We start from the raw sequence: 12157 nt of genomic DNA, 5'->3' as shown, positions 1-12157 counted from the left end.
TTTTCCCTGGATGTCACCGCCATAACAACTCCATCTCTTTAGCTCCCATTCTTCTTTTAGAAGTCCCCCAAGAAGTCTGTCTCTACCCCCTGCACCACCAAGTCTAACATGGGCACCCTCCCATGTTTTCCATGGCACCCTGGGCTTCCCCTATTAGCACTGAGCTCCATAAAATGGAGGAAACATCTCTGCTCTGTGAGTTTCTTTTTAAAAGTATTTTTTAATATTTAGTTGTAGTTGGACAAAACACCTTTATTTCACTTGTTTATGTTTTTATGTGATGCTGAGGATCGCACATGCAAGGCGAGCAGTCTACCACTGAGCCACCACCCCAGCCCCTCTGCTCTGTGAGTTTCTAATATGGAAGCCTAACACAACAAATAGAGGGGGATTCTAAACTCTCCTTGACCCATTCTCCTGCTCCAAAACCTTCCCTAGGTTTCCATGCTAGTGTTTAGTTTTTTTTTCTTTTCTTTCTTCCTTTCTTTCTTCATATTTTTATTTGGCATAAAATAATTGTGTTTATGGCGTATTATGTGAAAATTTGATATACATATAATGTATACTGATAAAATCAGCATAATTAACACTTCCATCTTTCTAATTACTAATTGCTTATTTATGTTGGAAAACTTCAAACTCCTCTCCTGTAGTTCTTATAAAAGATACTAAATTATTGTAAACTATAGTCACCCCACTGTGCTGAAAATACTAGAACTTATTCCTCCTGTGTTTTGGTAGCCACTATCCAACCTCCCTCCTTTGCCTTCTCTTCTCCTTTCTAATCTCTGGTGACTATTATTCTACTCTATACTCCTATGAAATCACCTTTTAGGGTTTTCTTCATGTTCAATCTCTTTCCTAGGAAATGTGCAGTGGAGTTTCTCACAGTGGGGAAACAAGGGGCTCACTGCAGGTTTAGTCACTGTGGCAGAGACTAAACAGGGATGTAAGGTGCCTTGCAGGATTCCTTAAAGGATGTAAGGAGAGTAACCACCTCCCCTCTGTCTGTCTAGACTGGCCCTGATGGTCAGAGGGTTCCCCTCCACCCGCTGGAGAGCTCTGTACCGTTGACCCACTGCCAGGTCAGCCTGGGATTGTTTTTATGTACTCTACATTGGGTTCCATTCAAACTGCACCTCTAACAAACTGTCAGGTGACTTTGGACACCTCGTTACGCTTTTAATTCTTCTTTTGTAAGATGAAGAAAGCTGTATTTGGGGTTGTCAAAGGTCTCTTCTTCCCAAAGTGCCCTAGAATCTTAAACTTTCTTAACAGAATCTGAGTCACAATGGAATCAAGCAAAGAAAGAATCCAGAACACTGAACTCACCATACAGACCTTCATTTCTCAACTGAAAGTCATGCAGAAGAAGCTACCCTGCCTCGTTCCTGCTCAGCCTCCTCTTCATCCCCCGTCTACCCCTGCACTGGCTGGGTCTTCGGCTCCCTCCCTTCCTCCTCTCTTGCCTCTTATCCCTATGACTTCTCTGTCTCATCGCCCTGTGACTTCCTCCATCAGCAGTCACTTAGATCAAACTAGTTCTCTTCCCATCTCCTTCCCAAACCATCTCCCTCCTCTTACCAATCTTTCCTCATCCCATCTCCCTGAATGGGTCACCTCTACCCTGGCCTGTCCTCCTCCTCCTGTCACCTACCTTCCTCCTCTCCCTCTCCCTTCTATTCGCCGTCCCTTCCGACTTGCTCCCCTCTTCTCTCATGCTTCTCCCTTTATCCCTGCCCCTCCTCTTCACCCTTCCTTCCCCCGATGCATGGGCCTTGGACCCAGATAGATACCCCTTGCTTCTGCTGGAACATCTGCCCCAGCCTGCCCTCATCAGGCCTGATGATACCCATACTCCATGTGGAGGCCCCAGATCCCTACCAAGAGGGGACCTGGCTTTTCCCAGAGCTTCTGGGATTGTGGTATCCAGCATCCTAGTGACCTGGTGGACATGGGGGACACTGAATGGTGACTAGCAGTAATACAACCTGGAGGAGCACCTCCCTCAGGTAAGGGTCTCTTTCCCAAGATTGCGTTCTCAGCAATCTGGCTGAATCCACTGAATCCAGTGCATTCCTTCCTCCTTCCCCGGGATTATTTTTACATAAGATACTCCATTAGGGAGGAAAGTTTAGGAAAAATTCCAAGTGAATTCTGAATTCTGATTATCCCTTCTAATTATAGTGCTTAAGTCACATATTCTGACATACAGACACAATAGGACACAGTGTATGCACATACAGGTTACTATAACCTTGCAGAGAGATCAGCATGGATGTATGAGGCAGCTTTAGCCTGATGGTGTGAGTGCAATGCTCCTAAGATGTTTTGTTTTCCCTTCCTTTTGATACAATACCAACAACTTGATTTGGATCTCTCAGTTTAGTTCTATTTCATATTTATCAGTTGAACTCCATTTGGTGATAGCATACACTTAATCTTGGAACAAGATTAAACTCAGGAACAAAGGTCCAAGCTAACCATTCTTAAGTTCATATCCTGATTTTATCACTGGCCTGTGCAGGGTCTCTTGTTTTATTTATTTATTCACTTTTTTTTTTTTTTAAATTTTAGTTGTCGATGGACCTTTATTTTTATTTATTTATATGCAGTGTAAGAATTGAATCAGCTTCACACACGCTAGGCAAGTGCTCTACCACTGAGCCACAACCCCAGCCCTATTTATTCACTTTTAGCCCTTTTTCCACTTGTCCTCACCTCTGAAGAGACAGGAGGACTGCAAGTTCAAGTTCAGACTCAGCAACTGATTGAGGATCTAAGCAATTTAATGAGACCCCATCTCAAAATAAAAAATAATAAAAAGGACTGAGGATGTGGTAAAGCAGCTCTGGGTTCAATCCTCATTACCAAAAAAAAAAAGGAAAAAGAAAAAGAACTCTGAACACATTTTTCTGTATGCACATAGATATTCTTGTAAAATATGTGGCTCTTATTTTGTGGATTATATTTTAAAATTTTGTACATATCATGCTCGAGATTTTATTAGCCTTTTCCCCTAGCACTTTTTTTTTTTTTTTTGGTGGTGCTGGGGATTGAACCCAGGGCCTTGTGCATGCAAGGCAAGCACTCTACCAATTGAGCTGTAGCCCCTGTTCCCCTACTCTCTATTTTTAAGATCCATCTCTGCATGTACACATCATCTGCATTTCTAACTTTTGCACTGTATGTACTCCATATTGTACTTATCTCTGTTACATGCATCCATTTCCCCAGGGACAGAGGGAACCTAGACTGCCTCAAACTCTCCACCTCCATGGACTGTTCTGAACTGTCTTTCACATGTTCACTTTTAATACCATGTGAGAGCTCTGTCAAATTGGTACCCAGTATGGGAAGTATTGGGTTAAGTAGGTTGCTCCAATCTAAACTTCCACACTTACAAATACGTGTCCTCCCTGGGATGGAAATCATTCATCATATGTATTCATAAGGTCAGTTCAGTAAGATCCCTCTGGGCCATGGACATGCCTGAGACCAAGTGTGGGAAGTGATTTTATCAAACCCACAAGAGGAATTTTGGTTTTGTTGAGGCAAAAATTTTTATAACTAGTTTATATTTTGCAGATTCTCCTGTCCTTGTGGTGTTCTTTTATCAAACTATGGAGTTTTGATATGTGCACACGCACGCGCACACACACACAAGAGACTGTAGACTCCCCATTTTACCACTGACACAGCAAGCATTAGCTAATGGCCCAGTGTCGTGTTAGGGTTATTTTAAAGGAGACACTTGGCAGACTTCTTCTACAGCCTCTTTAAAACTTGTTCTTATAGTTATTACTACTACAGTATTGCTATTACACATCCATCCACAGTGCCTCCCACTTTTCAGAAGCTGGTGGGATGTTCAGCAAGTTCCTTTTCCTTAGGCAGGTTGCTCCCCACCACCCCCTTATCATCTGTGCTATGCATATTATCAGTAGTGCTGAGTAGTACCCCATAAACTAATATGACACAAGCTGTTTTTCCATTGCACTCGTAGGTAGATAGGACGATTATCCATATGTTGCTTCTTAACTCCTAACTTGCTCCTTTTAAGCTGTCCTTTCAGTGAGCACAGCATTGAACTTTGTCAGTAGATGGTGGCAGGGGGACATTGCAGGTGGAAGGAACCTCATCCTGGTTCCAGTGTGCTCCTGTTTTATCCTCTCCTACTGCTCTGCTGCCAGATGCATGTGTATGGACATCCATTATCATTCTGCCCCAGCTGGGTGTCCCCATCAGTACCCCTGAGTACACAGTCCTAGTCCTCCCAGTGAGGACTCCGTACACCTCAGGTCTTGCACTCACCCGGCAGTTGAGCAGGCTTTGACACTTTTCTCTGTGCCATTCCATTCACCAGTGTCTCCCCCGCTGCCCCTGCCATAGTGGGGGTTGTTTCCAGTGGCCCTCCAGATATGGACACCATGCCTCCCAGGCTTACACCTCTCCACCTGCAATCAGGTTCCTGAGTCTCTGACTCTTCCCTGCTACTCTTTGCCTGCCCATCCTCAGGAGATCTGCATATAATTGAACCAGAGTGGTCCAAAATGACTGCTTCAAGCTGCATTCTCAATAGCTTCTCTGAGGTTTCTGTATCATCATGACCCATCATCATTTAACATTATTCAACTTTCTCATTTTTTGCCAGCCTATTATAAGTACAAAGTGATGTCTCATAATTGCTCTAATTTGCACATTAATAATTAATATTACAAGTTCTTCCTTGTCCTTAAGTCACAAAAATATTTTTCTTACATTTTCTTTTATTAACTTTATATTTTACCTTCCAATTGTAGGTCTATTAAACCACATAGGGCTTATCTTTGTATCTCAGATTAGCCTCAGATTAGGTAGGGATACTTTTTTTTTTAATCCTGATAGTGAACTAGCTTCTTTAACATTTAAAATAATCTGTCATTGTTTTAAGGTTGCTCCTTTGTCTTCTATTGTTTTCCCAGATATGTATGTGTTAATATTTGGGCATTCTCTTAAACAGAGTTGATTGAACCATTCAGAGACTTGCATTGCTTCATCTAAATTGGAGAGTAAGTTTAGTTTAAAATGCCAACTGAAATTTTGATTAAATTATATTGAATTTATAGATTGGGGGAAATTACTCTCTTTATATTGAACCTTCTCATCCAAGAATAGGAATGTTGCTCAATTTATTCAGATTAGCTGTTTTCCTAGCATTTCTAAGTTTTCTCCAAAAGGTCTTATATACTCTCAAATAATCCCCAGATACTTAGGGATTTTTTTTTTGGGTGGGGGGGGGGGCGGGCTGGTACTGGGGATTGAACTAGGAGCCCTTTTCCACTATGCTACATCCCCAAGCCTTTTTATTTTAGATGGAATCTCACTAAGTTTCTGAGTCTAGCCTGGAATTTGGGATCCTTCCACCTCAGCCTCCCAAATTACTGGGATTACAGGCATGTGCCATTATACCCAGAAATATTTAATGAGTATTATTGCTATTGTGAATAAAATTTTATTATTTATTGGTTTTAGCTTCTGTAGAAAAATGCAGCTGGTTTTTGTAGGTTGATCTTATTATCCAGCAACCTCGATGAATGATCTTATTAGTTCTAATAATTGATGCTTTTTTTAAAAAAAATAGGTAAATATATTATCTACAAGTGAATTTTCTCTCTTCTCTTTTAATCCTTATGTCTCTTATTTCTTCTTTATGGCATCATAAAGATTTTCAAAACTATCTGAAATAATAGCAGTGATAGTGGGCCTCCTTGTATTGATCTTAAAGAGAATGTGTTTTCCCACAATATTTGCTGTAGGTTTTTTAGAATGTCACTTTTATCAAATTAAGAAAGTTACCTTTTTTTAATATATATTTTTTAGATGTTGATGGGCCTTTATTTAGTTCATTTATTTGTATGTGGTGCTGAGAATCGAACCCAGTGCCTCACTTAGGCAAGTGCTATACCACTGAGCCACAGCTCAGCTCCTGTTCACTAAGAGTTTTTATTATGAGAAGAATTAAATCTTATAAAATGTCTTTTCTGCATTAGGATAAACAAATTTTCTCCTTCAGTCTATTAATGTGGTGAATTATGATGATAAACTCATCTGATAATAACCATCCTTGCACCACTGAGATAAACAAATACTTAATTGAGGTATTTTTAATACACTGTCTGAATTCTTCTAGACTCTATTTTTTTTACTTTAGAGATTTTTAAAATGTATAATTAAGATTGAAGTTATTCAATATCTTCACCCTCCTCAAGAACATTCCAAGAACCAATTTATGGGCTGAGGTTGTAGCTCAGTGGTAGAGCGCTTGCCTAGTACATGTGAGGCACTGGGTTTGATCTTCAGCACCACATAAAATATAAATAATAAAGGTATTGTGTCTATCTACAACTAAAACAAAGTTTTAAAAAGAACCAGTTTATGTGCTATTATATTTAATTTTACAGATTCAACATTATAATTTTATAATCTATGTTAATGTTAATGCATAGTAATTTTTTTTCTTTGGGTACTGGGGATTGAACTTGGGTTTGTATTTTATTTAGAGACAGGGTCTCACTGAGTTGCTTAGGGCCTCACCATTGCTGAGGCTGGCTTTGAACTCATGATCCTCCTGCCTCAGCCTCCCAAGCTGCTGGAATTACAGATGTGTGTAATTACCGCGCCTGGCCCTAGTAATGTTTTTATTCTATTTCTTTGCTCACTTCCTTCTTGCCTCTTAGCTTTTCCATCCATGATCATCTTCCTTAATGCTGACATATGACATTTACCATGTTCCTTATGTTCTGTGAGCATAGAACAGTGAGTTAAACACATTACCTCACCTTAATCCCCCAATAACCCTAAGGCATGATGTACTATGATCCCTCTGTCTGAAGAACATTCTTTAGAATTTCATTCTTTGGATCTCAGTTTTCATTGTCTGTCCCTTTGTCCTTTGAGAGGTAAGAAGTAAAAACCAGAATCCTAGGGATTGCCAGAATTCATATATTGGTCTCCTGAGCTGTCCCTCAAGAGATGATACCCATGGACACCGCAAGGCCAAAGGCCAGAGACAACACAGTTGAGATCACCCTGGAGGGCTTCGGGGATGAAGGATGCTGGCCAGCACTAGCTATGACAGTGATACACTTCCTTCATCCTTCTTCTGTACTCACCAGTCCCACCCCTAAGACGACAATGGATCTGCCTAGAAGTGACCAAATATTAACACACCTTTCTGTCCCTCTGAGAAGAAGGCAAGGGGTGCTGCAGGGGTCAGTTGTAGTTGTAGTTCACAGCACTAGAGGCTAACTGCTTGTCCCAGGTATGGCTGAAGTTGGCGAGACTGACCCAGCCACATGCCTGAGCAGATCCTTTGCCCCATTTTATCTTACCCTCTATTTGGACATCCCTTGTGAAGTATGTGGAACAGAAAGTTTTGAAGGTCAGTAAGTAGGGACCCTAGAAGACAGCTGGGAAGCTGTCTGAACCAGTCTAACTCCATAGCCCAGTAGAGACCCCCCCAGCCAGGGGTCAGAGCCCAGGTCATATCTTCCATGCTTTTTTCTGAGATGCCCTGAGGCACTCTTCTGCCTCTCAAGCATTGTCTTACTCCTCTTCTCACCTGGAACCCTGTTTTCTTCCTCCTAGAATTAAGAATTGCTTCCAAAAATGCAACACAAGGCCAATTTCAAATGGACTTTAATAATTTTTTTTTTTTTTTTTGCTGCCCAAATACTGTACATGCAGAAGCCATGTGAAGAATTTTTTTCCTCAAGAGAATTGGCAAGAAAATCGTACAAAACAGCCGGCAGTCCCTCCCAGCTGTCCACCTGCCACCCAGGAACCACACGTTTGGAAAGATGCTGCACATAGAAAATGTACAGAGCACGGATATAAAAGGCAAATTGCTTCTTATCTAAACAGTGTGCTTGTCAGTCCCTAACAGCTATCTCTCTTTGTAGGGTGCATTTGGAGATTCTAAAAAAGGGGTTCCTGCCTTCCGTGAGTTTAAATGCTAAAGGAGTTGAGAGAACTCTTGGTCCTTTCCCTAAGGAAAAGCCACTCTGCTTTCTGAGATGATGTCTGGTAAAAGACATCTTGGAGGGAGGAGTGGTTTTAAAAAGCAAAATAGAAGGGAAATAAGTTCCCTCTCTCCTCCCATCCAAGAGTATTTCCTTTAAAACTCTGAGGTCTTCAGCTCTCCCCACTGATACCTTTTAGAAGCAGAAGTGAGGGTGACCCAGCCTCACCTGCTCATGGGGACACTGACTTATTCAGGATGCAACTGAAGTGGTGACATCACACCGGCCCCTTGAAAACTCTCCGTTGTAGACAACCCTTAAATATATTTCATCATGATACAAGAGTAAAGGAGGGAGCGCAAACCACAAAGAGGTGAAAGCAGAGTGTGTTAGGGTTCCCAGAGTTCTTGTCAGAAGCAGCATCTGGGCATGGACAGGATCAGGACTGTGCCCAGCTTGGGCACCAGGGGCTGGATGAAACCAGGTGCACCAGGCTTGCAACCCTCCACAGCTAGCTCCAACTAGCTGAGGCTCTGATTTTGCAGATGAGGAAGCTGAGGTCCAGAGAAGTGAGGAGTCTCAAGCAAGGTCACAGCTTCTGGCAAAATGGTGTACAGCAGCTGTCCCTGTCCAGGTCATTGGCTAATAGAGGAAAAGTACAGTTGTCTCTGGAATTCCAAGGCCCTGTTTCTGTTAGCCAAGTGGTCTGGAACCCAACCTCAGGGACCCTTCCTGGTATGATGCAAACTCCTTGGGGGGGCCCAAGGCCCTGTCCTTGCTGGCCAGGTTTCCAGCCAGAGCCCTGGAAGTTTTCTCTGCAGCGATAACATTCATGCTTTTCAACAAGCACCTGCCCCAAGCCATTCTAGGACCCTGGAAAATGCAAGTTCCTCTGGCTGATGTGGCTTCCTTCACAGGCACAGCCATCCTGGGCCTGCAGAAGCCCAAGCTTGGGGTTGGGGGGAGGGGGAGTTGCTTTGCTACATGGAAAGATTAAGCCCTTTGTCAGAGAACAAGGTCCCATGCTTGGGCATGCCAACATCTGAGCTGCATTTGTGCAGCTCCACCAACAGAGTTGGTGCCCAAGGAGGCCAAGTTGCTCTCTTTGGCATCACTGACATTGCTCTGAGATGCTCAGGCACTCTTTCAAAATAAACCTTTCCAAGCTGTACCAGGCCAATCCAGCCACCATCAGGGCACACCTGATTGGTGGCTCCCCTGCTCTTCCAGCATGATTATTTTGTTTTGTCCCAGTCTCTTCTGACCTGGGTGAGAAGCAGACTGGAGGGAGAAAGCAGGGGATGAGTCTGCATTTCCATCTCCTCCCTGATCATCCTGTGAAAGACAGTCCAGCAGAGGAAACGGCATTTTAAAGAATCTCTCTACCTGTCAGGACATTGGAGAAGTCACCTCTGAGGAGAGGAAGAAAAAGGAGGCAGGGAAGCAGGCCTCTTCTTTTCCACCTCCCTGCAGCCACTGCAGAAATACTACCCAACAACCTTCTGCCCTGAAGAAAGGGCCAAACCTCTTGCTACCCTGGTGAGAAGCAGCTCATCTACCTCAGGCAAAGGCAGCAATTTCTTGCAGAGTTTGCACAGTGCTAGAAGCAATCAGGGAATCACAGAAGAGCAGCCTTACCAAAGCCCTGCTGCTTTCTGGGCCAAGGGCAAAGGGGAACATGAGGTATTAGGAGCCCTAGGGTCCCGGGGAAGAGGAGCTCCACATCTCCTGGGCAGCAGGGCCTGGAGTACAGCCCCAAGATGCATGTCAGGGCTCCTGGTATCGCAGTCTAGGATTGTGCTACATTTCATTTCCAAAGAAGTGCCCTTGGTGGGCTCTATTGTCTTTAAAAACGGAGGCTTCTGCTCTCCTCAAGGCTGGCAGTGAAGAAGAGCTTAGGCATGCTTTCCTGGTGTGGGAGTCAGGCCTCTGGGAGAGCCGGCTTGACCTTAGTGCTCCAACCAGCAGTGATTCCATGAGAGAGGAGTGATTCAGATGCTCTCCCTGAAGCTCTTCTAGGTTCTGCCTCAGCCACACAGAATGCTGGCATTTACTGGGACCTGCAATCCCAAGACCTAAGTGCTCCTTTCCTAGCAGAACTGGGTAGAAGAAGAGACCGGATGGAGAGTACTTTTGGAGATGTACTTCCCTGAAGGATCAAATCCTCCTTGTCGAACCAGGACTTGGCCCTCTTACTGGAGCCTGCTTCATACCAAAGGCCCATTGCAGACTTCCTGAAGGGAAGGAGTCCATGAAGAAAGTAGGACACTGAGCAGAGCAGAAATATGAAGACAGATGCTCTGAATCATCCATCACTGTCCCCAACCACAGCCCAGCATCACTGCAGGGCCACTCCTGTCTCTGCCACATCCTCAATTGAACCCCACCCAACCAGAGGACATGGAATGACAGCCCTCTCTTGTAACCACTGCCAGGTTTCATTTGGAGTGAGGGAGCAGCTGAATTGGCTCCATGGTAGGGAGACCTCAGAAGGATCATGTTCCTTCCTTCCTCACCATCTCCTCCTCAGAAGGTAGGTCTCTTCCAGCCCAGTGTAGGCCAGGAGTCACACTTGTGCATGCTCCTCTTGTAGGACAGGCTAGCTCCCGTGGTTTCTCAGGCAAAATGTGCATCCAGAACTCTGAGGAACAGACCCTAATGCAGCCACTCTCCACCATGTTTGCATGTCAGCCTCATCCTTGTGGGGGGACTCCAGGTGGAGGCTAGTAACTTATTTGTGGAAGTGTTAAGAATTGCCCAAGGTCAATTTGTAGAGAACAGCCTATCATTAGAGAGATGGAATAGCAGAGTGGCCCCACTCCTGGGCAGTATTGACAGCCAGGAATTGTAGGCAGTCAGCCTAAGTTACCAGCATATCAGGCTCCTCTCCCTATGCTGACCCTCTTCAGAGGCAAGGGGAGCCAAGACCTAGAGCTACAAGGGCAGCCTCACTACTGGCAGCAGTCTCTTCTCCCAGTGCCACCTAGGACACCTAGAAGCATGAGGATATTGACAGATATCATTTCCTGGGGGGGGGGGTGCCTTTGTGCCTTATCAGCAAATGTCTGTGCCATCCATGGGTCTCTAATACTTCCCCCGACTCCAAAGGTGTATTTTAACACCATCCAGAGGGTGACTGTTCTAGAGGTGAATACACCCCAAACAGGAGGCAAAAATATCCTTTTGCAAGAGTTTCCTCCCTACCCTGTCCCCACTGGGTTCAAAGAGTACAGAATCCTTTGTCCCATTTTTAGGAACATGGGAAATACATGTATTTCCAGTTCAAGCAGGACTGGGGAGAGTGCTTCTGCCTAAACAGGCAATAGTCCAACCACCTTCTCACCCTCTGCACACAAGGATCTCTTCTCTGAATATGCAATAAGAGAGAGTCAGGAGGAGACAGAAGCCAATTTTGTTCATTTTTCTCCCACCCTTACCTACTTACTTTTTGTCTGTGGGAAGGGGATCCTGGTTTCCCCTTGTTTTCTTGGGAGGGAGGTTACAGGATTCTGACTTCAGCTCAGTGAAGATTCTTGCTAGACAAGGAGGTCCTCTGGACTGAGATGGTCCCTATACCCCCTCCAGCTTTGGTATGAAGGCAATCATCCCCGAGACCTCAGCCCTGCAACCTCAGGCAGTTCTTCCTGCCCCAGGCACTTGGGCTAGATGTTAGCACTTGAGGATGAAGACTGGGGAAGAGGCAGACAGCCTTCCCCATGTCCTGACCCCTCCTGCCACCTCTTCCCTCCCTCCTAGACATGAACCCAGGGCTGCTTTGTCCCTCTCCAGGGCAGCTTCACACCCTTCACCCTAGACTGAGGAGGAAGAGGGACACGTGTGACATTTCCGAGCCAGACTTCAGGATTCCCAGCAGACCTCTCACAGGGTGCTGACCAGGCAGTGGTTCCCCCACAAAATAGGTTCCAGCCGTCAAATTGAGTCAGGGTCTAAGTGGCTGGGAGAAGCCCCAACTAGACAAGAATGAGAAATAAAGCAGAGGCATTTGGGGTGCCCAGAGCAGGCCACTTCCTGGAGGGCAGCAGGATTGTGCAAGACAGCAGGGAGGCCAAGAGGGGTTAAGTATTGCTTGTACAGAGCTGGTGACTGTGCAGATTAGAGTCCAGAGCCAGGCTGCTCATAGAGCCAGGAGGCTA

General features: G+C 44.7%; 1 long non-coding RNA gene across 1 annotated transcript in view; it reads left to right on the top strand.

Moving 5' to 3' along the window:
• LOC143403062 (uncharacterized) overlaps window positions 1–7863 on the top strand; it is a 35831-nt gene extending 27968 nt beyond the window's left edge. Inside the window, exon 3 of the long non-coding RNA XR_013091812.2 lies at window positions 7729–7863. This is a non-coding gene — a long non-coding RNA (uncharacterized LOC143403062). The remainder of the gene's footprint in view (window positions 1–7728) is intronic.
• Window positions 7864–12157: the final 4294 nt, after the last annotated feature.

Source organism: Callospermophilus lateralis, chromosome 7, assembly GCF_048772815.1.
Source record: "Callospermophilus lateralis isolate mCalLat2 chromosome 7, mCalLat2.hap1, whole genome shotgun sequence".
Classification (NCBI taxonomy): Eukaryota; Metazoa; Chordata; class Mammalia; order Rodentia; family Sciuridae; genus Callospermophilus; species Callospermophilus lateralis.
The sequence above is the reverse complement of the archived record's forward strand: the minus strand, read 5'-3'. Positions and strand labels throughout refer to the sequence as shown.